Source organism: Cnephaeus nilssonii (genome assembly GCF_951640355.1).
Source record: "Cnephaeus nilssonii genome assembly, chromosome: 3".
NCBI lineage: Eukaryota > Metazoa > Chordata > Mammalia > Chiroptera > Vespertilionidae > Cnephaeus > Cnephaeus nilssonii.
In genome coordinates, this window is record NC_137074.1 from 25053716 (window position 1) to 25058097 (window position 4382).

Consider the following 4382-nt stretch of genomic DNA (forward strand, 5'->3'; position numbering starts at 1 on the left):
ACCCAACAAAGATGGTGGCAAGCCATGGAGCTGGAGTGAGCAGGAGGCTTGGGTTGCTCCCGGCGATGGAGAAAGCCAAGCTTCCCACTCGCCCTGGCCTCGGCTCAAGGAGGGGCTGGGAGCCTGGGTCACTAGGGGGTGTGGCCAGCCTGAAAACAGCCCTCAGCCCCTTACTCAGGCTGGCCACACCTGATGGGGTGAAGGTCCCCGCTGTGGGGCTTGGCCAGCCTGCAAACAGCATCAGCCCCTCACCCAGGCTGGCCAAGCAACCCAGTGGGGAACCCCATCCTGAAGGGGGTGTGGCCAGCTTGAAAACAGCCCTCAGCCCCTCACTCAGGCTGGCCAGGCACCCCAGTGGGACCCTCCCACCCTGAAGGGGGTGTGGCCAGCCTGAAAACGGCCCTCAGCCCCTCACCTAGGCTGGCCAGATGCCCCAGCAGGAACCCCTATCCTGAAGGGGGTGTGGCCAGCTTGAAAATAGTCCTCAGCCCCTCACCCAGGCTGGCCACGCCCCCTCAGAGGGGACCCTCACCCCATGGGGGTGTGGCCAGCCTGCAAACCACCACAGGACCCCTCGCCTAGGCCACCCCATGCCCCAAGGGAACCCCCACCCTGATCCGGACACCCTTCAGGGCAAACCAGCCGGCCCCCACCCGTGCACCAGGCCTCTATCTATACTAATAAAAGGGTAATATACTAATTAGACTGGAAGACCTTCCAGGAGACCTTCCGGACATTCTTCTGGACAAAGCCATGGTGGTGGGGCCGAGGTAGAGACGGTTAGAAGCCAAGAGGAGAGGGCAGTTGTGGGTGATCAGGCCAGTGGTGGGGGGCATTGGGGGTGATCAGGCCAGTGGGGGGGGGCAGTTGGGGGTGAGCAGACCATCAGGGGGGCGAGTTGGGGGTGAGCAGGCCATCAGTGGGGGTCAGTTGGGGGTGATCAGGACAGTGGGGGGGGCAGTTTGGAGTGAGCAGACCAGCAGGGGGACAGTTAGGGGTGAGCAGGCCAGTGGGGAGAGAAGGTGAGGGTGAGCAGGCCAGCAGGGGGGCAGTTGGGGGCGAGCAAGCCAGTGGGGAGGGAGGATGGGGGCGAGCAGGCTGGCAGGGGGGTCAGTTGGGGGCAATCACACTGGCACGGGGGGCCGTTGGGGGTGATCAGGCTGGCGGAAGGGGCATTTGGGGACAAGCAGGCCGGCGGCAGGGGGGCAGTTGGGGGCAAGCAGGCCGGCAGGCAGAGTGGTTAGGGGCAATCAGGCAGGCAGGCAGGTGAGCGGTTAGGAGCCAGCAGTCCCAGATTGTGAGAGGGATGTCCAACTGCTGGTTTAGGCCCGATCCCTGTAAACCAGCAGTAGAACATCCTTCGAGGGGTCCCAGATTGGAGAGGGTGCAGGCCGGACTGAGGGATACCCGACCCCCCCCCCCCCCCCCCCCGCCCCGCCGCCCCATGCACAAATTTTGTGTACCGGGCCACTAATATTTATATATATATATATATATATATATATGTATATGTATATATATATATATATATATATGTATGTATGTATGTGTATGTGTATATGTATATGTATGTGTATATGTATATGTATATGTATGTGTATATGTGTGTATATATATGTATATGTGTGTGTGTGTATGTGTGTGTGTGTGTATATATATATATATATATATATACATATATATATATATATATCGTGTATATATATCGTGGTCTATTCAAAAGTTTATGGATTTTCTCTAGTCTTTTAGATGTTGTGCATTTGTGAAAGAAAAGTTGCTGTGACTCAGTGATTTATCTATGTATTAACATGCAGCTCGAATTTGGGGTTCATAGTAATTAATTAACACCAGAGGATGCTTACTATATGTGGGAGTGCGATTGCACTGTGACTAATAGAGGGAGAGCTCACAGGAATGACAAATGCCTTCTCTCAATGAATTTGTCGGATTAACATTATAAATTGGGGAGGAGTGCAAGCTGAGTATTATAAGATGCCTGAATATCATAAGGAGATAACAAGGGAGGACCTTTCAAAACAAGTCATTGAATTAAAGCCACTGAATTCAAAACAATGGCAAGCTAATTTTTCCCAATATCTCTTTATAATATTTCTCCTATAACTATCAGAAAATGTAGGTTAAAAGCAGGCTTGCAAATTGAAAGGTCATTGTGAAATTGAAGAGAGGTATTTTCTGATTTTTATTTAAATGTTTATTTTGCAACTGGCCTGGCTATATCCATGCTGTCATGACCATAATGTCATAAGAACTTTACCATATCCAAAGATTTGTGAGGCAGACTACTTTTGTCATCTTTTAGGTTTTCTCAACACCAAAGGGGCATACAAGTGGTTTGGGAACAAAAATATGTAATGCAATTAAAATAAAAATATTTCACAAATATATTTGAAATGTGTGTGAGAGACTGAGACAGAGAGGCACAATCCAGAGAAAAAACTTTACAAAACCTTCATATACTCCTGTCTCAAATAACCATTGGATTCTCTACTTTATAGATGCAAGTAGAAGACCTTCAAAGGCAGGGCATAAATGAATATTTGGGAGTAATTTCTATGGGCCTGTCTTGATGCTAAGAATGAGGCTAGTTGAAGTAAACATGAAGATAGTTTTTCTGGCCCCTGCTCACTTGTAGAAGTTTGGGTAATTTCCCGTTTCTCAGTGAAACTCATTCCATTTTTAAGTAACGAAATTAGAAAGTCATTCTTTTTTTTTTCTCCCCTGCAGCATTGTAGCAAGCAAACAAATTACCACCAGTAAGAGAGTATTTAAGTAAGTATGGTATATCCATTCAGTGGAATAGTATACATAAGCAGAAAGAGTAGGTCCATCTCCACATGTTAATATGAAAAAACTGTCCAAATATATAAATAAGATTTGCAAAATGTAGAACAATAAATAGAGTGTCATTCATAAAATAAACATTAAAATTGATAGGAAGATACACAAAAGGTCTATTCACTGCTTATCTCTGGGAAGTGAATGTGGAGTTGAGAGGGGCTCTGTTTCATTTTACATCTTTCTGATAGTCTGATTTTTTTAAAAACATACAAAATATTTTGAAAGAAAACCATGAGTCAAAACGGGCAAAAATGTTTTATTTTCTTTTTTTGAAACTTTTGTTTTTATTACTCAAAAAAGCTTCATTTTAAAAATTATTTAGCTTTCTGACTCTGTGCTTGTGCCTTCAACACATTCACAAGGATTTTCTGCTCCTCAGTAAGGAAAGCACGCTTGATCTTGTCACGGACACATTTAGCACACATGGATCCACCCTAGGCCCTGCTGATGTGCTTATTCATTTTAGAGAATCTCATTATAACTTTAGGTCTCACAGCACGAACTCCGCGAAGTCAGCCTGGGCACACACCACATGCAGATTTTGGTGCTTTCCCAACCTTCTTGGTATAAAGGTAAACCATTCTATTACCAGGGTTTTGGGACAGTCTGGTTTTGTTAGAGGCTGTATTGTAGGACAGCCTCCGACGGTATATCAAACGCTGGACCATGGTGAATACCTAAACTGAAGTCACTGTATCGGGAAGAGCAAAAAAAGTTTTAAATGTTGAAACAAACATTCATACTATGGGTTCAACTTTTAGCAAGCCCATAAAGAGGTTTAATTCTTAAATATAATCCTTATTTGCTTAGAAGTAATGTCTATAAGGGCAGAAATTGTATTTTTGCCCCCTCAAGAGTCAAGTACAATGCTTTGAGTTTAGTAAATATTACTTTAATTCATTTGAAATTGCCATGGCCTAGTGCAGTGGTCGGCAAACTCATTAGTCAACATAGCCAAATATCAACAGTACAACGATTGAAATTTCTTTTGAGAGCCAAATTTTTTAAACTTAAACTTCTTCTAATGCCATTTCTTCAAAATAGACTCGCCCAGGCCATGGTATTTTGTGGAAAAGCCACACTCAAGGGGCCAAAGAGCCGCATGTGGCTCGCGAGCCACAGTTTGCCGACCACTGGCCTAGTGGAACAGGATTGAAATAATTTGTCCCACCTGATTCATGGTGATGATAATCAGCCTTAAGTTTTACACATGGGAAATAAAGTGGGTTTCCAGTGTTCATTTATTTATTTTTAATTTTTATTTTTTTAAATATATTTTATTGATTTTTTACAGAGAGGAAGGGAGAGGGAGGGATAGAGAGTTAGAAACATCGATGAGAGAGAAACATGTGATCAGCTGCCTCCTGCACACCCACTACTGGGGATGTGCCCGCAACCAAGGTACATGCCCTTGACCTGAATCGAACCTGGGACCCTTCAGTCCGCAGGCTGACACTCTATCCACTGAGCCAAACCGGTTTCAGCCCAGTGTTCATTTATTAATACTGAATTTATTTGTGTGT

At 45.0% G+C, this 4382-nt stretch overlaps 1 pseudogene across 1 annotated transcript; it reads right to left on the reverse strand.

Moving 5' to 3' along the window:
- Positions 1 to 3173: 3173 nt before the first annotated feature.
- LOC307097335 (large ribosomal subunit protein eL34-like) lies at positions 3174 to 3527 on the reverse strand (annotated as a pseudogene). Its single transcript has one exon. The product of its transcript is annotated as a large ribosomal subunit protein eL34-like (transcript).
- Positions 3528 to 4382: the final 855 nt, after the last annotated feature.